At 40.4% G+C, this 26,878-nt stretch overlaps 1 pseudogene; it reads left to right on the top strand.

The window, feature by feature from the left end:
• LOC113889405 lies at window positions 1–26,386 on the top strand (annotated as a pseudogene).
• The last annotated feature ends 492 nt before the right edge of the window (window positions 26,387–26,878 follow it).

The following is a 26,878-nucleotide window of genomic DNA, read 5'->3' as shown; positions in this document are numbered from 1 at the left end:
ATGATGGCATTTGCACCTCCAAAAAACACAAATGGTCCCAAAATGCAGACAAAGATGAGTACCTGGACACCCCTAAACCATCAGCTTTGAATGACCGGGTGAGTAATAAGAACTATTGTCTTAGTTGAAATCATACTTTGAAGGGAAAAAAAGCATTAAAATTTTGGTAATCAAAACATGAAAAGGAATTGCTTAGGATTGTATAGGGGATAAAAAAAATGAAGGATTTCTTCAAAAATTTTAATTGAAAAAAACTGAAATACATTTAGAACAAAAATAAGGAAAACTTTAATTGAGCCCCAGTTACATGGCCAGAGTTGGCAAGAGAGACAAAGTTCCTGCTTAGAAAGAAAGATCTTAGGGACCTCCCCGGTGGTCCAGTGGCTAAGACTCTTTGCTCCCAGGGCTGGGGCCCAGGTTCTATCACTGGCCAGGAAATTCAGTCCCACATACTGCAACTAAAGACCTTGTGTGCTGCAACTAAGACCCAGCACAGCCAAATAAATTAATAAACATTTTTTAAAGATTTAGGAGATGAGAAGGAGGAGTGTCTACCAGCTCCCCTTCACCTCCATATCCAACTGGTTTTCAGGTTCTGTGAGTCTTCCTCCGAGGTCTCTTCATCCAGACCCCTTTTCTCCTTTGACTTGTGCACATCCAGCTCCACATTCTCAGTTCACACACTCACCCCCCTTTGCCTGGCACATTGCAGTAACCCCTCAGCTGGTTTCACTGTCTCTAATCCATCCTCTATTCTGGTCCCAGAATGATCTTTCTAAAATACCAAACTAATCCTATGAAGCAAAAGCGATAACAGACTGCTCCAAAGATTAAATTCCACCCTACCCACCGTGCATAGCACTGAGGACCCCTTCATGTGTGTTAGTCACTGAGTCATGTCCGACTCTTGGAGACCCCATGGACTATAGCTGGCCAGGCTCCTCTGTCTGTGGGATTCTCCAGGCAAGAATACTGGAGTAGGTTGCCATGACCTCCTCCAAGGGATCTTCATGACCCACGGATCGAACCCAGTGTCCTTTATATCACCTGCATTAGCAAGTGAGTTTTCTTTTTTTAATTTATTTGGTTGCAATTTTGTTGAAGCATGTGAACCCTTAGTTGAAGCATGTGGGATCTGGTTCCCTGACCAGAAATCAAGCCCAGGCCCCCTGCATTGGGAGCATGGAGTCTTAGCCCCTGGACCACCAGGGAAGTCCCAGCAGGTGAGTTCTTTAACACTGGCTCCACCTGGGAAGCCTGAATAGCTTTTGTCAAATTTTATGAGAATTTCTAGGGAATTCCCTGGTGGCCCAGTGGCTCAGAGTCTGTGCTCCCAATGCAGGGGGCTGGGTTCCATCTGTGTTCAGGAAACTAGATCCCACACGCCGCAAGAGTTTGCATGCTGCAGCTAAAGAACCCACATGGCACAACTAAGACCCAGTGCAGTCAAATAAATAAAAATGTTTAAAAATTTCATGATTATTTCTAGATGAGCAATGATAAGAGAAATAACAATTTCTATTAGAAATGATATTTATTTTGTTGTTCAGAACTCCCATTTTATCACCCCCCTGCCATTTTTAGTTTGGTTTAGTTAGGTCCTAGTTTGGAGTAAAACTATTTTCAAAAATCTTAGCCTGCCATATGTAAAATAGATAGGCAATGGGACTTTGCTGCATGGCTCAGGAAACTCACACAGGGGAACTGTATCTACCTAGAGGGGTGGGTTGGGGAGAGAGAGGGGCTGCCAAGTCACTTCAGTCGTGTCCGACTCTGTGCGACCCCGTAGACGGCAGCCCGACAGGCTCCCCTGTCCCTGGGATTCTCCAGGCAAGAACACTGGAGTGGGTTGCCATTTCCTTCTCCAATGCATGAAAGTGAAGTTGCTCAGTCATGTTCGACTCTTCACGACCCCATGGACTGCAGCCTACCAGGCTCCTCCGTCCATGGGATTCTCCAGGCAAGAGTACTGGAGTGGGGTGCCATCGCCTTCTCCGAGACAGAGGGAGGGAGGTTCAAAAGGGAGGGGATATATGCATACCTATGGCTGATTCATGTTGAGGTTTGATAGAAAACAACAAAATTCTGTCAAGCAAAATCCTTCAATAAAAAAACAATTAAAATAAAAAAACTGTCAAATCACTATGTTGTACACCTGAAACTAACATCATATTGTATGTCAATTATAATTCAATAAAAATTAAATATAATACAAATTAAAAAAATCTTGGCCCGTGTATATACCCATATGTATGTGAATGAATGTATCAGTACTTAGACACACACATGGAATTTGCATATGTATACAGCAAACTGATAATAGTGTGTGCACATGTGCTCAGTCTTGTCTGACTCTTTGCAACTCCACAGACTCTAGGCCTCCAGGCTCCTCTGTCCGTGGAATTTTCCAGGCAAGAATATTAGAGTGGGTTGCCATGCCCTCCTCCAGGGAATCTTCCCATCCCAGGGATTAAACCCACGTCTCTTTATGTCTCCTGCATTGGCAGGTGGGTTCTTTACTGGTTGAGCCACCAGAGAAGCCCAGCTATCAATAGTGGTTTCCCCTAAAATGTTGGACAACATGGAAGAGTGGGAGGGAAGTCTGTTGGAAGAGAGAGTTTTTGTTTTTTACTGTATACAGTGCAATGATATTTAATAATTTTAAAAACAGATATAAGTAAAAGCGAGCAAAGAACAGTAATGCTGAGAATTGAAAAACACAGGTTCCAGATCAGCTATACTAAATAATCTCCTGCTTGGCTTCAGTGAGTCTCTTATGCCTCTGATCTTTACTACCTGCCTTTGGAAATTGAGTGGCTTGGATCAGATGACCTCAAAGGCCCCTTCCAGGTCTAACATTCTGACACTGTGAAAGGGGTTAAAAATAGATACCTAAATTTACAGCTGGGCACACCGTGTCCATACGATACCTTCAAGGGCTTTTCTACACTTCTACAACAGGGCATTTGCCAGTGATCAGCGTAATTTTGAGGTCCTCTTTTTTTGTTTTGGCCACACTGCACAGCATATGGGATTTTAGTTTGCTGGCCAGGGATAGAACCCAGGCACCCTGCATTGCAAGTGTGGAGTCTTAAACACTGTACCACTAGGGAAGTCCCTGGTTTTTGTTTTAATTTTGCCTTTTTTCTATTCTGTAGTAAAATGAAAAATATGAAACTGTCTCAGTCTAAAATAAACCTCATAGGAGTTTAACTTCACAAGAGGCTTTAAGCAGAGAGATTGAATTCAAATGTAGATGCCAAAATTATAGCATCCTCAGATTACAAGATAATTCAGGACTTGTGTAACGTTGAGAGGAGGAATGTTTTATAAGTATGTATTTCTTTGCTGTCTGGTGTAGGTTTTTTTTTTTCCATCTAGTGTTTTAATTGAAAGTGATGAACATTTCTTTTTTTTTTTTAATATGGTTCACACATGTAGTACAGTAACATGTAGTACAGTACACATGTAGTTAAAAGGGTGTTCTGAGAAAAAGCACCTAACCACCATCCATCGGTCATAATTTAGGAGCCCCAAAATGTCTGATGCCTAGATGGTAATGATGTCACATGGTGAAATATGCAACCACAGTGTCAACAGACTAAAATAACAACCATGGGATTTTGACTTAACAGCAGGCTCTGAATAAACTGTGATGTGAGTAAACTGTGATGTAAACCAACTGCAACATTCTACAAGGAAAGATGATTCTCTCTAATGTTTTCCACTTGAAGTGATACTATTTCTGGGCTCTTTTTTTATTTTAATTGAAGTATGGCTGATTTACAATGTTGTGTTAGTTTCAAGTGTACAGCAAAGGGATTCAATTATACATATCTATTCTTTTTCAGATTCTTTCCCTTATGGGTGATTACACAATATTGAGTAGTGTATGTACTATAAGTAGGTCCTTGTTGGTTATTTATTTTATATATAACAGTTTGTATATGTTAATCCCAAACTCCCAATTTATCCTTCCAACCCTCTTCCAGCTTTTTAAGATCAAAAATCTGATTGCAAAGCCTTGGAATGAAGACTTGCTCCCAACCAGAGACTGTAAGATTCTGAGTCTGCCTGAGGGCCTGACAGTTAAATAATTTGTTCCAAATTATACTTCTTGTCAAGGGTAGAGTCAGAACCAGATCTGAGTTTGTCTAGTGTTTCTCTTTCTGCCCCTCATGCCTATCAGTTCCCACCTGACTCTAATTGCCTTTTGGTGAAGAGCTGGATTTGCTTGGACTCTGCTTAGACTTGGTCATTGGCCCTCTAAAGACCCTATCTCCTACCCTCTTTATTTGATTTTATTATCAATGACTGACTTTATTTATTATTTATTTATTTAAATATTTATTTAATTTATTTGTTTGACTGCACTGGGTCTTCATGATGGCATGCAGGATCTCTAGATGCGGCGTGTGGAATCTTTTTAGTTGCAGCAAGTGGAATCTAGTTCCCTGACCAGAGATGGAACTCGGGCCCCTACATAGGGAGTTTGGAGTCTTAGCTACTAGACCACCAGGGAAGTCTCCCTGCCACTTTCTTGCTGACTCTCCACACCCCTTCAAGTCGGTGCCCCTTTCTTTCTGATGCCTTCTGTTGTCATTGGACACCACGATGGTCCTCCCAACCTCCTTTTGAAAGGAGGTTGTCATCCTGGGACCTAATTGTTATTTTTTCCCACTGTCAGGTCAAACCATGGGCAGCAATTCATTGAGAATATAGGGATTGAGGTCTGAATAAGGAAGATCAAGGTTGGGGGTCAGAATAGAAAGACATGGTTCTAGCAGGGTTTCCTAGGTGTTAGTGATAAAGAATCTGCCTGTCAATGCAGGACATGCAAGAGATGTGGGTTTGATCCCTGGGTCAGGGAGACTCCCCGAGAGTGGGAAATGGCAACCCAGTCCAGTATTCTTGCCTGGGAAATCCCATGGACAGAGGAGCCTGGCAGGCTACAGTCCATGGGGTCTCCAAGACTTGGACATAACGGAGCACAAGAGATGGGAATACCAGACCACCTGATCTGCCTCTTGAGAAATTTGTATGAAGGCCAGGAAGCAACAGTTAGAACTGGACATGGAACAACAGACTGGTTCCAAATAGGAAAAGGAGTTCGTCAAGGCTGTATATTGTCACCCTGTTTATTTAACTTATGTGCAGAGTACATCATGAGAAATGCTGGACTGGAAGAAACACAAGCTGGAATCAAGATTGCCAGGAGAAATATCAATAACCTCAGATATGCAGATGACACCACCCTTTTGGCAGAAAGTGAAGAGGAACTCAAAAGCCTCTTGATGAAAGTGAAAGAGGAGAGTGAAAAAGTTGGCTTAAAGCACAGCATTCAGAAAATGAAGATCATGGCATTCAGTCCCATCACTTCATGGGAAATAGATGGGGAAACAGTGGAAACAGTGCCAGACTTTATTTTTCTGGGCTCTAAAATCACTACAGATGGTGACTGCAGCCATGAATTTAAAAGACGCTTACTCCTTGGAAGGAAAGTTATGACCAACCTAGATAGCATATTCAAAAGCAGAGACATTACTTTGCAAACAAAGGTTCGTCTAGTCAAGGCTACGGTTTTTCCTGTGGTAATGTATGGATGTGAGAGTTGGACTGTGAAAAAGGCTGAGCGCCGAAGAATTGATGCTTTTGAACTGTGGTGTTGGAGAAGGCTCTTGAGAATCTCTTGGACTGCAAGGAGATCCAACCAGTCCATTCTGAAGGAGATCAGCCCTGGGATTTCTTTGGAAGGAATGATGCTAAAGCTGAAACTCCAGTACTTTGGCCACCTCATGCGAAAAATTGACTCATTGGAAAGGACTCTGATGCTGAGAGGGATTGGGGGCAAGAGGAGAAGGGGATGACAGAGGATGAGATGGCTGGATGGCATCACTGACTCGATGGACGTGAGTTTCAGTGATCTCCGGGAGTTGGTGATGGACAGGGAGGCCTGGCGTGCTGCGATTCATGGGGTCACAAAGAGTCAGACACGACTGAGTGACTGAGCTGATCTGATCTGAAGCACGCTTGCACCACATGGCTTTTTAGTGAGGAACCAAGTATATTGTTCAGCTGAACATACAGTCTGGAACCAATGATTTTCTTTATAATCTATAAAGATAACCCTTTGGGCCTCTGCTTATCCTCTCTAAAACAGAAAAAGTGAACCAAAAGATCCTAAGATTCCTTTTAGCCCTAAAATTCTATAACATCTGAATTTCCTGTTGTTGTTCAGTCAGCAGGTGTTTTGTTGAGAGCTTCCCCTGGAACCTGTGGATCACATAAGGGAAAGTAAGTGTAATCTACCTGGGAAGAGAAAATGAACAGAATCATCTGGCGGGCAATAGCGAATCCTAGAAAGGGCAGGTGGAGCATGGGCTGCAAGTGGAGGAGGAGTTGAGAAGAGTGAGACCAGTGTGTGCCAGAAAATTGCTGGTGCCCGAGACTTAGGAGGGGAATTAGATGCTTGATAGGACTTTGTTAGACACAAGCGAAGGGTTCAGGAAATGTGTGAATCCTGATTTTTCTCTTTTTTTTTTTTTTGTTATTCTTTATTTTTTCTTGGCTGCACTGAGTCTTCATTGGTGCACGAGGGCTTTCTCTAGTTGCAGCGAGTGGAGGCTACTCTCTAGCTGCAGTACATGGACTCTAGGCCGTGCAGGATCAATAGTTGTGGATCACTGGCTTAGCTGCCCCGAGGCATGTGGAATCTCCCCGACCAGAAATGGAACCTGTATGTTCTGCATTCGCAGGCAGATTCTTAACCCCTGGACCACCATGAAAGCCCTGAATCCTGATTTTTCAGTCTTCTAAAAATTCTATAGGTTTTTAAATTTTATTTTATAGGCTCTCTTCTATTTTCCTTTTCTTTGTTTGCTTGTTTTGACCACTTCATTGGCCTGTGGGACCTTAATCGCCCAACCAGGGATTGAACCCTTGCTTTCTGCAGCAGAAACACAGAATCTTAACCACTGGACCACCCAGGAAATCCCCTCTACTATTTCTATTATCTAGAAATTCTGAGATCATCTGTCACTGTTATTTGAGGGTCCTAGTAGCCCAAGGGGCAGTTAATTAGGAGGGAGGAGAAAATGGTATTCTTTTTCTTCTTCTCTAAAGTATAAAAAGTGTCAACTTGTGATATATGATATTCCGTGGTTAGTAGCAAAGATGGCATTTTACGGCCTTGAGGTTGTTGTTGAATCAATTATTTCAGTCTCCATTTTGCCTGCCCTTTGAAAGCAGAATTTGAGAGTCTAAAAAAAGAAAGGAAAACAGATCTGTTGGAAGCATGAAACCAGCTCCTCATCCTCCTCCACAAAAGGGAAGAAATAGCCCTGAGCTAGTTTCTAAATAGGAATAGTGCAAGAGAATTTAGAAAGTGCCAGGAGGAAGGGAAAACATGGAGCCCGATTTTGAAAGCCCACAGAGCGCAGGGTGGGTGCCAGAGAGACAGTCACGCCTGTTACCTGCGGTCTCTTGCTTCAGTCATGCCTGTTACCTGCTGTCTCTTGCTTCCTGGCTCCAGCTTGCCCTCCTCTGCCAAACCTCCTCATTCGAGTTGTCCCTTCCTCACCCATTCAGATAGATACACAAGTGACTGAAGCTCAGGAAAACACCTCTCCACTAATATGTAAATACACTCACATGGTAGCCATACATCCAAAGGATATTCATTTGTCACAAGCATATTCATTCCTTCCAGCAAGCTTGAGCACTTGTAATATGCCACATAGAGCACTCTGCAGTGGAGAAGTCAAGGTGAATAAGACATAGTTTCTGTCCTCAATGGTATATAACAACAAACCTATACAGTTAAACACTGAGCTATAAGCCCAGAGGTGCACATATGCAAACATATATGTAATGTACACCCACTGGTATGTGAACTCATGAAATAAAAATAAAAAACAGAGCTACTCACTCATAAATTTCACAAGTTCTAATACTAGTCATGCTGAAATATTTGGAGGGAGGTTGTCCGTTTTCCTATTTTTCCTTTGTCAGTTTTGTCATCGCCTTTCATATTCCAAAAATGATTTCACTTTATAGTTCCATTCTTTTCCTATTTCTTGCCTTTAAAAAATTATTTATTCTCTAAGATGAATTGTCTCACATGGAGAAACTGAGAAAAAGGAAAGTTTGCCCAAGTTATAAATAAAGTTACCCTTTCAGGTACAAAATCTGTCTCTTTATACTCAGTTGATAAAATGGAAAAGACTGGCAATATTTCGTGATTGATCCTTTAATGATGTCTTTTTAAAATTCATTTATTTTATTTTTGACTGTGCTGGGTTTTCATTGCTGTGCATGGGCTTTCTTTAGTTTTGGCAGGCAGGGGCCACTCTCTGGCTGCAGTGAGCAGGCTTCTCATTATGGTGGCTTCTCTTGTTGGGGAGCAGGGCTCTAGGGCATGCAGGCTTCAGTTCCTGTAGCGCTTGTGCTCAGTTGCACCTAGGCATGTGGAATCTTTTGGCACAAAGTGTTGAGCCAATGTCCCCTGCATTGGCAGGCAGATATTTAACCACTGGACCATCAGGGAAGTCCTAATGATGTCTTTTTAATGGGTATTTTGAACCACAAAATATGAAATCATTCCATCTTTTTTTTTTTTAATTGTAAGTATTTGAAGCAAGAAGAGCTATGCTTGGAAAATGGGTAACTATTTAAAGTATACTTGATTCTAAGTCAGAAAGAGAAAGACAAACACCATATGAATATCACTTATATGTGGAATCTAAACTGTGGCACCAATGAACCTGCCCTCAAAACAGAAACAGACTCACAGACGTAGAGATCAGACCTGTGGTTGCCAAGTGGGAGGAGAGGAGGGAGCAGGACAGACCAGGAGTTTGGGGTTGGTAGATGCAAGCTATTACATTTAGAATGGCTAAGCAACAAGGTCCTACTGTATAGCACAGGGAACTATATCTAGTATCCTGGAATAAACCATAATGAAAAAGAACATTAACAAAGGAATGTATATAAATCTATATATCCATATCTAAGTTACTTTCACACTTCCTCAAAGGAAACACGGTCTCAGTGACCATTGTCCATGATCAAAGTACAGTAAGTCCACTCTGTATGAATGAGTTCTGTTCCAAAAGCGAATTCATAGGTCCAATTTGATCGTAAATCCAACACAGTCAGCCTCGGTACCCAACTAACACAACTGGCTACACTCCGCTGTTTGTAAGCTTGCTTCCAGACATCCTGGGCTTGAAATTTAAAAACTGCTCTACTGTACTGTAAAGTACACAAAAGCACAGCCACCTGTAGTGGATGGACACACATGACCATGCACGCCAGACGCATGAACTAATGTGATTGGACATGCAAACACACATTCGCATCTTTGAAAGTTCGAAACTCAAATGTTTGTATGAGGGGACTTTATCCATCTCTGGCTAATGTGTATTACTCATCAAATTCCTCTATAGTTCTCACTGAGAGTCTCTTCCACCCAAGAGAACTGGAAACATGGTCATACAAAAATGTGTACACTAATGTTCACAGTGGCATTATTCATAATTGTCAAAAATGTAAACACCCAAACGTCCATTTGGTGAGAAATGGATAAACAAAATGGGGTCTAGCCAAACAATGGAACAGTGTTCAGCCTGAAAATGAAGGCAGTTCTGTTTCAAGCTACTCATGAGTGAACTTTGAAGATATTGTGCTACGTGAAATAAACCAGACACAAAAGGACCAATATTGTTTGACTCCACTTTTATGAAGTTCTTAGAATAGGCAAATTCACAGAGAAAGAAAGTAAAATACAGGTTACGAAGAAATAGGGATGTTACTTAACTGGTAGAGTTTCAGCTTGAGTTTTAAAAACAGTTCTGCAGACGGATGGTGGGGATGTTGCACAACAGTGTGAGTATGCATCATGTCACTGAACTGTACACTTAAAAATGGTTAAATTTTAAAAAGCATGGGCAAGAAAAAAGAATGAAGTACTGATATACGCTACAACATAAACTTTGAACATAGTATGCTGAGTGAAAGAAACCAGACACTGAAGCCATCTAGCATATGATTCCATTTATATGAAATATTCAAAATAGACAAATCCATACAGACAGAAAATAGATGAGTGGTTTCTAGGGGCCAGGGAGCAGGGGAGGAGTGACTGACTGTAATGGGTATGGACTTCATTTTGGGGGGTAATGAAAAGGTTCTGAAATTAGACAGTAGTGCTGGCTTTACAGCCTTGTGAATATATGAAAATGCTGGGTGGTGTGGTGTATGAATTGTACCTTAATTTAAAAAAACAAATCAGGATCCCTTTTAAAAAATTATGCTTTGATTTCTTTAACTCTAGATGTATATAATGAACTTGAAATAGTCCATCTTTAAAGCATACAGTCAAAGCCTTCTTTCCTTTTAACGGAGCATCTTTGCCCCAGAATATAGCAGTAGACAGAATATCCTACCCTGTGAGTTACTGAGATTCATTTTTCGGTATGTCTTAGTCCATTCCAGGTGCTATTACAGAACACTGGTGGGGGCGGGGGCTTTTAAACAGCAGAAAACTTATTTCTCATAGTTCTAGAGGCCGGAAAGTCCAAGATCAAAGTGCTAGCAGACTCGATGTCTGCTGGGAACCTGCTTTCTGGCTCAGAGACTCTCCATGTGTCTTCACATGACAAAAGGGCTAAAGGTCACTCTGTAGTCTCTTTAATAAAGGACACTAAACCCATTCATGAGGGCTTCCCTGGTGGCTCAGTGGTAAAGAATCCGCCTGCCAATCAGGAAACTCTGGTTTGCTGTCTGGGTCAGGAAGATCCCCTGGAATAGGAAGTGGCAACCCACTCCAGTATTCTTGCCTGGGAAATCCCATCAACAGAGAAGCCTGGTGGGCTACAATCCATGGGGTGGCAAAGAGTCAGACACAACTGAGCGATTGAGCATGGATGCTCGCAATCCCATATGCGAATGCTCTCCCTCATGACCTAATCCTCTCAAAGGCCCCACCTACCTCCCTGGGTCATTACCACAGGGTTAGGGTTTCAATTTCGGAATTAGGGGTGACATAAACATTCAATCCATCATAAAGCTCTGTATCTTACTGTTCTTGTTTGTCTGATTTAGTCACCACTTCTTTTCTGTGCTGGTCTACAAGCTCCAGTCTAAAGATATTTACTAACCTAAAGAAGGAAAAAAAAGTGATGTACACAATGTTTCTGGAAGACTTTACATATTCTCTGGAGAAAGAAATGGCAACCCATTCCAGTATTCTTGCCTGGAAAACCCCATGGACAGAGGAGCCTGGCAGGTTACAATCGTGGGGTCGCAAAGAGTTGGACATGACTGATCGACTTCACTTTACTTTTACTTTTACAAGAAAAGGGGCAATATTGATTTCCTTCAGACAGGAAAACTGTCTAAAGGGTGGAAGAGACTCTTACCTGGAGAGCCTTTTGTGTCTTTTGAATTTTTAATCATGTGAATGTTTTTAATCATGTGAAGGTAATATCTATTCAAAATAATAATAAAATTTTATAAAATAAATTCACTAAAAATGGCAAAATGAGAAATACCCGAAATTTAAAATCTAGCTAAGTTTTTCTCATATTGTATTTGTGTTTTTAAACTAACTTTGTTACCAACAACTTAAAAAAGAGACTTATAAAAAAAGCAAATAGATAAAATAAAAAGGGACATATTTAAAATGACTATATTTGCATTTTCATTCTACTTACTATGAATGTAAATCCCTAAATTAATATAACCAGGGCTAATGTTCAGGCAGAATTCATTGGTATGGCTGAGCAGCCTCTGCTGATTTTGATTGGTTGATAGCATTGCCAGTTGTTCAACATTTTTAATATCACCCTAGATAAAATTCAAGGTCTTCAAACTTTGAAAAAGATCTTGTTAATTCTTTTCTTTTACCATAACTAATAGAAGCCTATATTTCAAAGGTCACTGATATTTGCAAAGATCACTAATTATCTCTCTACTCCAATCAACCAAACTATAGGGTCAGGCATGGTTTTACCATGCTCCTTGTTGTACATTGCTTGATGCTATAAGGCATTTAATAAATATTTTCTAAATGAATAGATGGTACTCACTGGTTTTTCTCTTTTGCCCAACAACAGACTTATTCCATAAATTCACTAGATTATATGGTAATCTTTACACCTCCATGAAAGCCACAGGAATTAAGTTTGAAGGGGATATTTCCAGTTTATTTTTATTCAGTTTTCTCTCTCCAGTTTAGGTTTAGGCTTTATTTGTCTGTGTGTTTTATGAACAACATAACAGATTGATAGCATAAGGAATGCATTTTCAATAAAAAAAAAAAGAAAGGAGAGAAGTAAGTAAGCATACAGGGTTTTTTTGTTTGTTTGTTTTTAATTTCCCTTTATTTATGGTTGTGCTGAGTCTTCCTCGCTGTACAGGCTTTTCTATAGTTGTGGTGTACAAGCTTCTCATTGCCAGGGCTTCTCTTGTTGCAGAGACTGGGCTGTAGAGCCTTCTCGTTTAAGTTGTGGTGCATGGGATCAACACAGGCTCAGTAGTTGTGGCACACGGGCTTAGTTGCTCCGCTGCATATAGGATCTTCCCAGATCAGGGATCAAACCCATGTTACCTGCGTTGGCAGGTAGATTCTTTACCACTGAGCCACCAGGGAAGCCCAGGGATACTGATTTTTAAACTTAGCATTACTTGGGATTTTCATTGTATGAGTCAAGTATTGGCTTTAAAGCTCAATCTCATATTAGAAGTAAAGTCACTTTTAAAAACAATCTGGATAGTAAAGGGCAAGATGCAATGTGAAACCTATTCAATGATAGACAATCCAAAAGGTATTTTATATTTAGCCATGTGTGCATGCTCAGTCGTGACTGACTCTTTTGCGACCCCATGAACTGTAGCCCGCCAAGTTTCTCTGTCCATGGGATTTTCCAAGCAAGAATATTGGAGTGGGTTACCATTTCCTTCTCCAGGGGATCTTCCCAACCCAGGGATCAAACCCAGGTCTCCTGCATTGCAGACAGATTCTTTACAAGCTGAGCCACCAGTGAAGCCCAGGATAATATAACCAAAAAGCAAAAAAAAAAAAAACCAAAAAAAACAGCCTCTTCCTTCATCTTGACCTCACTGCCTGAGAACTTTCCTTTCCTTGCCATTTGGTGTGTGATGAGTGGCACTGATGCCCTAGCAATGGTCCTCACATCTTGAAAGTGCAGCAAGAATCCTTGTAACAACTACTCTGAAAATGGGATTTTCACAATCCTATTGTCAAGAAATCTCGAAAGGTATTAAAAGTAACTATAAAATATAATTATGATATGATATAAGATAGTATTGTTGCTGTTTAGTAACTAAGTCGTGTCTGAATCTTTTGCGACCCCGTGGACTGTAAACCCACCAGGCTCCTCTGTCCATGTGATTTCCCAAGCAAGAATACTGGAGCCAGTTGCCATTTCCTTCTTCAAGGGATCTTCCTGACCCAGGGATTGACCCCCTGTCTCCTGCTTGGCAGACGTATTCTTTTCCACTGAGTCACCAGTGATGGTCATATAAGATAGTATAGCATAAAATAATGTAGCACAATGTCGTATACTAATTATATGATATTAATATTAAAAAGGAACTAACTGTAAAATGAGGTATCATACATGGTACTAGGATAAGAAAACGGTCTTAGCTGCTCCCCTACCTCACACATTAGATCCCTGGCTGTGATGGTATGGCTCTTTTTTCTTGAAGAGCTGAAGCAAGTGATATGGGACAGATATATATACTACTATATATATATATATATATATATATATATATATATATATATATATATATATATATATAATACATTTGAAAAAAAAAAAAAAAACCCAGGAACCTACTGTATAGCAGAAGGAACTATATCCAATATCTTATTATAACCTACAGCGGAAAAGAATCTAAAACAGAATATGTGTGTGTGTGTGTGTGTATACATATATAAATCAATATGCTAGATACCTAAAAGATTGTAAAATAACAATGCTTCAATTTAGAAATTTTTTTAAAAAAGAGAAAGATACTGGGCGATTACCAAATTCATGTAGAGTTAATTCTTCCATGGATTATCTACTTTTTGGATTATTCCCAGCACCTTTTAAATTCCAAGGGGATTTCCCCCAGCTGTTAAGCATTCTTCTCAGTCATCTACCCACCTTCAACTGGTAGAAATTCAAGGAATGCAAATTCGTTTTCTATTAGACTAAATAAACACAATTAGAAAGGAGAATCCCCCAAGGCAAGAACACCTATCAAAGCCAAATATAAATTATCTTTGACTGTTATAATCAGGGAAATAGATGAGAAACCAATGTAATTATCTTTTTAATCTCTAGAGGAAAAGGTTTGAATGTTTTCTTTTATAGATTTCTTCAGCGCTTTATAATCCTAATGTTCTTTTATATTAATTCTAAATCACTGTTCTTCAATCTGAGCCTGTTCTCTTCTTTTGGGCATCCATGACAATAATTGAGCTGACCTCAATCCTTGCAAATGTGCTTCCTGTCCTTGTTAATGTACAAACATGGTAACTTTATGCTTTGTAATTTAATTATTGTATATCTAGTGATTTACCCCTCATGCTTATTATTTTTAACATCACTATGATATTTTCTAACAGGGGTCCCCAACCTCTGGGCCACAGACCCATTGGTACCTCTCATCAGATCAGCAGTGGCATCACATTAGAAATAAAGTGCACAATAAATGTAATGCTGTAGTTTTTCCAGGAGTCATGTATGGATGCGAGAGTTGAACCATAAAGAAGGCTGAGTGATGAAGAATGGATGCTTTTGAACTGTGGTGTTGGAGAAGACTCTTGAGAGTCCCTTGAACTGCAAGGAGATCAAACCAGTCAATCCTAAAGGAAGTCAGTCCTGATTATTCATTGGAAGGACTGATGCTGAAGCTGAAACTCCATACTTGGGCCACCAGATGTGAAGAGCTGACTCATTAGAAAAGACTGATGCTGGGAAAGATTAAAGGCAGGAGGAGAAGGGGACGACAGAGGACCAGAGGGTAGGAAAACATCACTGACCCAATGGAGGTGAGTGTGAGCCAGCTCCAGCAGATGGCGAAGGACAGGGAAGTCTGGCATGCTGCAGCCCATGGAGGTGCAGAGTCAGAATGACTGAGTGACTGAACTACAATAAAATGCAATGCGCTTGAATCACCCCGAAGCCATCCCTACCTGCCTGTTCCCCCCGTCCATGGAAAAATTCTCTTCTATGAAACTGATCCCTGGTGCCAAAAAGTTTGGGGACCACCATTTATAAAATTAGCTACCATGAGTACAATGAGTCATACACTCTTTTAGGAATTTTATACATATTTTCATTTCTTTAATCTTCCCAGTAACTCTAAATTTCGATATAATTATTCAATCAATGTGACTCTGAATGGCCTCACTCCCAAAGCCCCCATGCATCCTTAATGCCGTATTTTCTCTTATCATGTTGCTGAGCTGATTCACTATTGTGAGGCATTTGGGGTTATTTCTGATTTACTGTAGTGATAATTATATCCCATAAACATTTCTTCCCTCATCATCCTGGGTCCCCACATAGCTCAGTTTCTACAGAGTAGCACGTAGCACTGCCCAAAGTAATTTTAAAGATGAATACCAATTTTCATGTTGTCTCTCAAAGAAAAATCACAGGGGATCCAATTCAGAACTCATAACACTACTTACCAGATCCCCTCTCTTCATTCCCCAGTTCTCTCACACTGTATAACTGCTGGAAAGGCAGTTACAGTCTGAACCTCCACAGACTGCCTACATGCCAAAACCCTGCAGCTCTCCTGTCTCCATATGCCCCCCACTGGCTCCTTGTTTTAGAGATCACTGCAGCATCGTGGGCTGGTCCTTCCCCTGGCCCTCACCACTCTGGTCTGGCTTCTCTATCATTCTAATAACCCATCCCCAAAGGAAAGAAGTCTCATATTATGTTAGTTAGAAATATGGACTGTGCAGAAACAGGCGGAGAGGAAATCTGGGAACATTCATACATGAATACATTTTATTACTTATTTGTAAATTAAGGTTTCTGATGTTTTTTTTTTTCTTTTTTTTTCATTTGAGAGTCCCCCCTCCCCCTTGAATGATAGTGTCCAAAGTGAGATTGATGAGCGCTGAAAAGATCTGGTAACAGTGAATAGTTTTTGTTTTATTTAAAAATCTTTGGTTTGGCTGCACTGGGTCTTTGTTGCAACACAGGCTTTCTCCAGTTGTGGCATGTGGGCTCTTAGTTCCCCGAGCAGGTTATCAACCCTAGTCCCTTGCATTGGAAGGCAGATTCTTTTTATTTATTTGTTTATGGTTGAGCTGCATCTTCGTTGCTGTGTGCAGGCTTTCCCTAGTTGTCGTGAGCATGGGACCACTCCTCCCTACTTGCAGGACGCAGTCTTCCTACTGCAGTGGCTTCTCTGGTTGCAGAGCACAGGCTCTAGGGTGCTTGTGCTTCAGGGGCTGTGGCATGTGGGCTCAAGAGTTGTGGCTCTTAGGCTTACTTGCCTTGCAGCAGGTGGAATCATCCCAGACCAGGGATGGAACCCATGTCTACTGCACTGGCAGATTCTTAACCACTGGACTTCCAAGGAAGGTTTTAATCAAGAAGTACTCCAACTAATTAAAAAAATAGATCCTATGATTACAAAGAAGTTGACTTGTCATAAGGCTTAAAATACATTTTTACTTTGTATGCCTTTTTTTTTTTTAAAGGGCTTCCCTGGTGGCTCAGATGGTAAAAGCGTCTGCCTGTAATGTGAGAAACCCAGGTTCGATTCCTGGGTCGGGAAGATCCCCTGGAGAAGGAAATGGCAATCCACTCCAGCACTCTTGCCTGGAAAATCCCATGGACAGAGACGCCTGATAGGCTACAGTCCATGGGGTCGCAAAGAGTTGGAAATGCCTTCACTTTCACTTTCATGCCTTTTTAGGTGGTCAATGTATTTTATGATTAAAAGTAAAGTATTATAAAATTCTGATTACTTTATACTAACTAGAGAATATCTATTGATGAAATGCAATAGTGTATAAAATACAAGTAGCCCCAAACTTTCCTGTTTTCTCTTCTCTAATGGACTAAAGAAGAAAAACAGAGGTTTAGACTCTGATAACAGCTCCTTCTGCTGCTAGCTGTTCCCATAAGAACCTTTCTTTTGATTTTGGCCAGCTCTCACGCTCTCATCTTTGATGAGTCACTAATCTTGGGACTGGTTTGGGGTCATCACTGGGGAAAATTGTGAAGTAACCCAAGCGTTTGTTTGGTATGCCCCAGATTGCTTTGGCATGTACTTCCTGTCTCTGGCACTCTTTTTTTTTTTTTTTTCCAGGTCCTCCTATCAACTTTTCCTTTCCAATCATATCAATCATTTACATATTAGTAGGACTTTAACTCGGAGAAGGCGATGGCACCCCACTCCAGTACTCTTGCCTGGAAAATCCCATGGGCTGAGGAGCCTGGTAAGCTGCAGTGCATGGGGTCGCTAAGAGTCAGACACAACTGAGCGACTTCACTTTCTTTTTTCACCTTCATGCATTGGAGAAGGAAATGGCAACCCACTCCAGTGTTCTTGCCTGGAGAATCCAAGGGACGGGGGAGCCTGATGGGCAGCTGTCTATGGGGTCGCACAGAGTTGGAAACAACTGAAGCGACTTAGCAGCAGCAGCAGCAAGACTTTAACTGGAGCTTCCCAGGTGGTGCTAGTGTTTAGTAAAGAATCCACCTGCCAATGCAGGAGACCCAAAAGACACAAGTTCAATCCCTGGGTCGGGAAGATCCCTAGGAATAGGAAATGGCACCTCATCCCAGTATTCTTGCCTGGAAAATTCCATGGACAGAGGAGCCTAGCGGGCTCAGCAAAGAGTCAGACAAGAGTGAGTGACTGAGAACACACACACACACAGGACTTTAACCCTATATACTCCCCCTTCTCAGAGATATTTGCTTGTGTTGCCTTATCTCTAATTGTGAACGCAAAGGTTTGTTTCTGGTCCTGGAGTTTTAATCACTAATGAGCTGATGTAAACTATGGGGGAAGACTGACTGCCCAGGTGTCTTCTCTTAAGGTTGTACAGACAGTCCAGGGCTTAAGATGCTTTGGCTTAGCAACTTTTTGGCTTTACAGTGATGCAAAAGTGATAGACGTTCAGTGGATACCATATTTAAAATTTTGTATTTGGGTTTTTTGGGGGAGGGGTGGCTAGCCATGTGCAGTAGGATACTTATTTATGGTTCTGGGCAGCCACTGAGCCACAGCTTCCAGTCAGCCACTCGGTCACAAGAGTACAGGCCAAGTACATTTAAAACCATCAGTACCCAGACAGCCATTCTGGTTTCACATTCAGTGTGCTTGTATACATGCTAAGTTGTGTCAGTCATGTCCAACTCTGTGCAACCCCATGGCCTGTAGCCCACCAGGCTCCTCTGTCTATGGAACTCTCCAGGCAAGAATACTGCAGTGGGTTGCCATTCCCTTCTCCAGGTGTAGTAGTCAATAAATTACATGAACTAGTCAACGCTTTCTTCTAAAATAGGCTTTGTGGTAGATGATTTTGCCCAACTGTAGGTTCATGTGAGGGCTTCCCTGGTGGCTCAGTGATAAAGAATACCTCTGTCAATGCAGGAGACTCAGGTTTGACTCCTAGGTCAGGAAGATCCCATGGAGGAGGGCACGGCAACCCACTCCAGTATTCTTGCCTGGAGAATCCCATGGACACAGGAGCCTGCTGAGCTACAGTCCATGGGGTCACAAAACAGCTGGACATGATTGAGTGACTAAACAACAGTAAGGATCATCAGGGTTCATGTAAGCGTTCTGAGCACGTTAAGGTAGACTGGGCTAAGCTAGGATGTTTGGTAGGTTAAGTGTATTATGTGCATTTTTAATTTATGATACTTTCAACTTATGATGGATTAATTGGGATATAGCCCCATCAGAAGTTAAAGATCTACATTTTACAAGTCTGTATATATTCTCAGTTTACGACTATGACCAGCTCCCAAATTTTTCTGTAACTCCAAGTTTTGAGGTCAAGTGCATGTCTATGTCCACACCGGCCTTGCTTGGGCTCACACACACACATGTGAGAAAGAACAGGTAGGTGGCAAAACATGGGGTGTACTTGTTAGGGAAAGAAATGCATGCAATTCGTTAAGAATAAGTTACTAAACTCACTTTCTATGCAGTTCTTTATCTCTTTCATAATGCGTCTCTGGTGTCAGACTAAACCTGGAGCTTTTTTTTTTTTTTTTTTGCTTTGCTTTGCTTTTTTTTTTTCCAGTTTGACAAATGGATGGACACTCAGAGGAGAAGAATCCTGACAGTCCTGTTAGAACGCTGCTCCCTGTCACAGCAAAGTTCTGCTGTTGAAAGCTTCAGGAGAAAATTCCAGCAGAAGCTCTGGATTTTACGACCAAGCTCCCAAAGGTGTTATCTTTATACATCTTTTCTTTCCTGGACCCCCAAAGCCTTTGTCACTGTGCACAGGCACAGATAAAGAAGCAGGGTTCGGTGTTTTGTAAAGACAGCCTAGAAAACACTGAACCTTGAGGGAAAAAAGAAAGCACGCATACAAAACCGAGCACCGACAAGATGCTCACCGCATTTCGTTTGCACAGTTTGGATTGGCCCCATCTCTTTGTGTCTGGCTGTGCACTTAGTGCTCAAAGGAGAGAAAAAGTAAGCCATCGCTAAGTGTCCGTAAAATAGTATTAGCCAGTTGGGGAAATATATACACATGTATATAATGGTTCATCATCAGAATAGCCTTATATTGCACAGCAGAGGACCATAGTAAAACTTAAGAGTGTAGAGTGCAGGCCATTCATAAATAGAAAAGCATGAAATAAGGTGCTAATGTGATAAATACAGAAGCATGTGAGACTAAAGGAGTTCAGAGTGGGCAAATGTCCTCACAGGTTGGAAAAGCATTTGACCATTATGTTCTTGCAAATAATTTCACGATGTATTCAAGTATATTTTTTAAGATATAAAATTGATAGTCATTTTGTTGATTTCTTTTCATAGTCTAGAAAGACCAGAAATTCCCTGTTACTGTGCATTCACAGGGTAACTTTAGTTTTTAAAATTAAGAAAATGAAAAAAAATTAAGAAAATGAATGCAGTAAGATAGATGATGTATTTAATAATTGGTGCTGGGACAATTGGGCAGTATCTGGAAAAAAATTCTAGAAGGATAAAAGATTGATATGAAATTATGGAAAACCATTCCCTACTCAAAGGAGGGAATTCCCTGGTCCAGTGGTTAAGTCTCTGCTCTTTCACTGCTGAGGGCAGAAGTTCAATCCCTGTTTGGGGAACTAAGATCCTGTAAGCCACCAGGCATGACTAAAGGGGAAAAAAATGTAATTAAAGGAAATCTAGGGAAGGAAGACTTTGTGAGTAATCTATAATATTCAGAGCCTCAAAAGAAAATGTATAACTTAAAATCTTTATTTATTTTATATATTTTGTATATATATTATATATGCTTTATAAATAAAGAAAGCAAGATTTTAAGTTGTGATTATAAAAGTTAAAATTTTCTCCATCGAGAAGAAAACTGTAAATAAATACAGACAGTAAACAGGAGGGAGCTCCCTGGGAGTGGTTAGGACTCAGTGCTTTCACTGATTAGGGCTCAGGTTCAGCCCCTGGCCGGGAGACTATGAACCCACAAGCTGCTGCAGTGTGGCCCCCCAAAATTAAAATAATCCGGGGAAAAACATATTGCCAGCAAAGGGGTAATTTTCTTATTTTTTACAGAACGACTATAAATCTACATTAAGAAGAAAAAAAAAGCAAAGCCTAGCAGAAAAATGAGCAAAGGAAGTGAGCAAATAGTTCACAGAAAGAAAAGCAGATGTTTCGAAAATAGATAAAATGCTTAGCCTCATTTTCATGCCATCGTTTGTGACTCAGATGGATTGAGTTTCTTTTTTAATGATAACATTTTATATTGTTAGGGGTGTGGGGAAACAAGCACCTTCATATGTTGCACCTTCATAGATAAATTGATGCAAACACCAAGGAGAACAATTTGGTAGTACCCAATTTTTAAATAAAGATTCCTGGACATTCCCTGGCGATCCAGTGGCTTTCACTACCAAGGGTGTGAGTTTGATCCCTGGTCGGGAAACTGAGATCCTGCAAGCCATGAGACATGGCTAAAAACTTTAAAAATCTTTTTAATTAAAAAAAAACAAGATTACCTTTGGCCAGTAGTTTCACTTCTTGGAATTTGTCTGATGGGTATACTTCAACACATGCAAAATGTATGTCTATATAAGAATATTGCATCATTGTTTGTAGTAGCAAAAGGTTGGAAACAATGGAAATGTCTGCTAATAGCAGACTGGTTGCAACTATCTCCTCAATATATCATCAATAAAACAACAAAGGTGCAGAATTATCCTACCACTTTGGAAGAATAAAAGAATGTATCCATATTTGTTGCTCTTCTGGAATGGCACACAAGAAGCCAGTAACAATGGTTACATTCACAGAGGGAAATGAGTGGCTACATGACAAGGATGAGAGAGGCTTTTTTTATTTTTTATTTTTTTTACAGTGTGCCCCTTGGTATCTTTGAATTTAGTATTGATGTACACATATTATTCTAAAATTGAAACAATTTGTTTTTTAAAAAAACATAGTGTTTTAAATGCCCAGTAATAGAGTATCATTCTGCCATATAAAGAATTATTAGGCAGTCATTAGAAAACATGTTTTGGAAGAACAGAGATGCTTATTATGTGTAAAATGAAGAAAGCATGATTTTAAATTGCATGCAGTTTCCCAATTTTGCTTTCATATATACCTGAAAAACAGAAAGGAAAATAACTCTACCAGCTTGTTGATAATGTTTGGTCATCTCTGATTGACAGGGTTCTGGGTATTGTTTTTCTTCAGGTTTCTCAGAATTTTCCATGTTTTTCACAATGAGAATGTTATCATTCCAGGGAGATGTGATACGAAATAGATAATCTTATCATCTATGTGTACCATATGTCAATCTTGGTAGATTTCAACATTTTATTTTATTTCCCAGAACTGACTGTGAGGCAATTGTTCTTTAGCTAGATTTAAAGTAAACAATAAAGTCATTGCACCAAGATGAGCTTTGAGCCTGTTTGAAAATGTGGTGGCGGTTGTCTTACAGTTTTGAAAGAGCTTCCCCACCCTCAACTTTCCTCATTCCTGTTTAGTTTTAAACAAACAAAAAGCAGCAAAAATCAAAAACAAAGCAAAATTTTATCTATCCCCAGTGCAGGGGGGGAACCCCAACTTAACTACCCAGGTCTAAACCCGATCTAAGTCAAAAGAGGAAAAGAATGAGAGTTGAGAAAAACTTTCTCCCCATCCCCTCCCTCCCAAACCCCAGATCTTGATTGAATTAACTAACCATATGAGGATTAAGGGCAGTGCAGTTTCATTCTGGGTTGCACAAAGTGGTTGTGATCTCGTTTCTGCCTGCAGTGTTGTATAAGATCCTCTAAGCCTTTTCCTCCATCTAGATCCTGAACCTACTGTTTCTCCTATTTGTGCCCCACCTCTGCTTCCCTCTCCCCTACATGTCTTATCTTCAGCCCATAAAATAATCCTGAACATAACACACTGGCCACCTGATGCGAAGAGCTGACTCATTTGAAAAGACCCTGATGTTGGGAAAGATTGAAGGCAGGAGGAGAAGGGGACAACAGAGGATGAGATGGTTGGATGGCATCACCAACTCAATGGACGTGAGTTTGGGTAACTTTCAAACTCCGTACACAATGGATGGAAGGAGGGAGGAAGACAGACAGATAGATAAACAGATGGATGGGTAGTGAGTTCCATTACAGAGTGTTCTGCTCCTTTTGGGGGCACTCAAACATTATTTATTATTGAGTTAACCTTGAAAAAGAGGCCAGTTTTCCAAAGATGAAATGAATGTGAAGACTAGTTACCATCTCTGCAATTCATGTTAAGAGATATGGAATGCCTAGTCTGAACTTTATATATGGACTTGACTTTAGTTTCTACTAAGACTTATTTAAAACCTGGAATAAATTATTTTAAAAACTACTACACATAATAGGGTCACCTCCACCATTTTCTGGATATGTAGGATTGACCACAATGCTATGAAAATGGAATGTACAGAATACTTTTTAAAAAATGTGTTAATTTGGCTGCACCAGGTGTCAGTTGCAGCACGTAGAATCCAGTTCCCTAACTAGGGATCAAACCCTGGCCCCCTGCACTGAAAGCATAGAATCTTAGCCACTAGACCACCAGGGAATTCCCCAGGACAAATACTTAATGCTTCATTGAATCTTAAAGGCTATTTAGGACACATCAATATAGTATTAGTCATTGTGTTCCCTTTATATATTTAGGTAAATCATAAGCATGGAGGGAAAACAGAAGCATATCATGAAAAAAATAAGCAATGTGCCAACTGGAGTTTCTGTAGCCTTCATACAACGTTCATATGCAGACTCCCAGAGATCCTTCAGTTCAATTCAGTTCAGTCACTCAGTCGTGTCTGACTCTTTGTGACCCCATGAATCGCAGCACACCAGGCCTCCCTGTCCATCACCAACTCCCGGAGTTTACCCAAACTCGCGTCCATTGAGTTGGTGATGCCATCCAACCATCTCATCCTCTGTTGTCCCCTTCTCCTCCTGCCTTCATTCTTTCCCAACATCAGGGTCTTTTCAAATGAGTCAGCTCTTCACATCAGGTGGCCAAAGTAATGGAGTTTCAGCTTCAACATCTGTCCCTCCAATAAACACCCAGGACTGATCTCCTTTAGGATGGACTGGTTGGATCTCCTTGCTGTCCAAGGCACTTTTAAGAGTCTTCTCGAACACCACAGTTCAAAAGCATCAATTCTTTGGCGCTCAGCTTTCTTTATAGTCCAACTCTCACATCCATACATGACTACTGGAGAAACCATAGCCTTGGCTAGACGGACCTTTGTTGGCAAAGTAACGTCTCTTCTTTTTTATATGCTGTCTAAGTTGGTCATAACTTTCCTTCGAAGGAGTAAGCATCTTTTAATTTCATGGCTTCAATCATCATCTGCAGTGATTTTGGAGCCCAGAAAAATAGTCAGCCACTGTTTCTCCATCTATTTTGCCATGAAGTGATGGGACTGGATGCCATGATCTTAGTTTTCTGAATGTTGAGCTTTAAGCCAACTTTTTCACTCTCCTCTTTCATCAAGAGGCTCTTTAGTTCTTCTTGACTTTCTGCCGTAAGGGTGGTGTCACCTGCATATCTGAGGTCATTGATATTTCTCCCAGCAATCTTGATTCCAGCTTGTGCTTTCTCCAGCCCAGCATTTCTCATGATGTACTCTGCATATAAGTTAATAAGCTGGGTGACAATATACAGCCTTGATGTACTCCTTTTCCTATTTGGAACCAGTCTGTTTTTCCATGTCCAGTTCTAACTGTTGCTTCCTGACCTGCATACAGGTTTCTCAAGAGGCAGGTCAGATGGTCTGGTATTCCCATCTCTTTCAGAATTTTCCACAGTTTGTTGTGATCCACACAGTCAAAGGCTTTGGCATAGCCAGAGATCTTTAGGAAGTTCCAAAGTCTTATCTGAAGCTTAGTTTCCCCATTTGCAAGGGGAGAATATTAATTATACTACCCTTCAGGTTGTGACGAGGATGGTTAATAGGTGCTCAATAAATATTAGTTGACTTGGATTCTGTCTGAATTAACATTAAAAAAAAAGAAAAGAAAAGAAAAAGGGGTACCCAAAGCCAGTGCTCTGTGAGAACCTGGAGGGATGGGATGGGGAGGGAGGTGGAAGTGGTGTTCAGGTTGGAGGGGACACATGTATACCTATGGCCAATGTATGGCAAAACCATCATAATGTTGTAATTATCCTCCAATTAAAAAAAATCTTCCTGCCTTGTTAGGAAGCACTTCAGGTAAGAGGTAACTTGGTTGTGATTTGGAAAAAAAGGACCAAAAAGAAACTACTTGTGAATTCCAGGCCTGGTTTATCAAGTTAAAATTATGTTTGCTCTGATTCATTCATGAATGAATCCATGAATCCACTTCCCCAGTGGCTCAGTGGTAAAGAACCTGCCTGCAATGCAGAGAAGTGGATTCGATCCCTGGGTCAGGAAGATCCCTTGGAGGAGGGCATGGCAACCCACTCCAGAAAAAAAATAAAGAAGTTCTCTCAGTACCAGGGTGACGGCTCAAAACCTAGAGAAAGTGGACATGTAACCTGAATAGTTTTTTAACATTGTTTCTCCAGGTGAGCTGGCAGTGGAAGAATTTAACTGAACTGGATCACCTCTGGATGCTAAAATGTTTACGGTTTAACTGGTATATCAATGTCTCCCCAACTCCCTATGAGCAGGGTGTATGGAAGAAGCATTATATTCAAATGGTGAAAGAACTCCATGTTACCAAGCCCAAGGTAAATTTGGGAAAAGAAGAATTCCTAACATCAGCTACTTAGGAATTCTAGAACTAAGTTGGAGAAGGCCATTGTTTCAAAAGAAATATACCATGACTTCAAAATTCCCTTGTTCTAAGAACTTAACAGCTCTTTTCAAGATATGCATGTTAGTTGAAAGTAATCTGACACTCACAAACCACAGTTCCACCAGGTTATGACTTGGAGCTCCTCATTCTCTCCAGATTCCTGGATTTCTGTGTCTCTGATGCCTACAGTACACAATTCTGACACTGGGATTCTGTGGGTAATGTGCAGTATTTATTACCTATGGGTCATCAAATTTTACTTAACTAATTCAAATTTTCTGTGATTCTACCAGGCAAACTGAATGTTTATGTTTCTATCATTAATAAAGAAAAGTTTGCAAAAAATTAGTAATTAGGAAATGGCATAATGGGCATATTAAAGTTCTTTTCACTTTAGAAACTAGCAATGTAAAGTCCTTACATAGAATTGTAAACAGTAAACAGTATGAGCATAAATTTTTCTAGTGGTTTTCTATGCATTGCAACCAATGTTTATGTTCATTCTTATAGTCACAGTTAATTAGATAACTTATGGGAAATTTGTATGAGCTTTTTCTTTATGGCATGATCTATATACATGCACAGTTTGTGCATCGTGTTGTATAATAGAAGAGTTCCTGAAAATTATGTGTAAATTACAATTTTAAAATTATTTTTAAAACCACAGGGATTTTTTTTATTTATAGAAAAGCTGCAGTGAGTCCTTTTTGAATTGGAGAATCCTTTTGAAAGATGAATAGTTGGCTCTTAACATGCTGATGTACGTTTCATTTTATTGTGTTTACTTGAAGTAGAAACCCTCTACATTTAATATAGTAATAAACTGCATAATTAATATTGTTATAATTACAATGATAAAAGCAGTCTTTCTGATTTCAGTGATGGCTGTTCTTCATGAGAATTTCTTTTAAAAAGAAAAATGTAAAGTGCAGTGTTGGAAGAGTTATTTTAAAAATTACAATAGCTATGACTCCTTTTATCACAAGGCTTTCCTTAACTCTCATTCAACGTCACTCATAGCCAGGGAAAGGCTTCAATAGCTGACGCGTGGGCTGTTCTGGGACAGAGGAGAGAAAAGTGATCAACCAGGTTGTAGAATGAAAAAAGGTTTTGAGTATTGTATGTAATACTGATTTTAATACTTGGTCTTCAACAATAACTCTTTTCCCAGAAGCCATTTATGCACTTCCCTGGTGGCTCAGATGGTAAGGAATCCACCTGAAATGCAGGAGATGCAGGTTTGATCCCTGGGTTGGGAGAATCCCCTGGAGAAGAGAATGGCCACCCACTCCAGTATTCTTGCCTGGAGAATCCCCATGGTTGGAGGAGCTTGGTGGGATACAGTCTGCAGG

Source organism: Bos indicus x Bos taurus, unplaced genomic scaffold, assembly GCF_003369695.1.
Source record: "Bos indicus x Bos taurus breed Angus x Brahman F1 hybrid unplaced genomic scaffold, Bos_hybrid_MaternalHap_v2.0 tig00011955_arrow_arrow_obj, whole genome shotgun sequence".
In the NCBI taxonomy this organism is placed as follows: domain Eukaryota; kingdom Metazoa; phylum Chordata; class Mammalia; order Artiodactyla; family Bovidae; genus Bos; species Bos indicus x Bos taurus.
The sequence above is the reverse complement of the archived record's forward strand: the minus strand, read 5'-3'. Positions and strand labels throughout refer to the sequence as shown.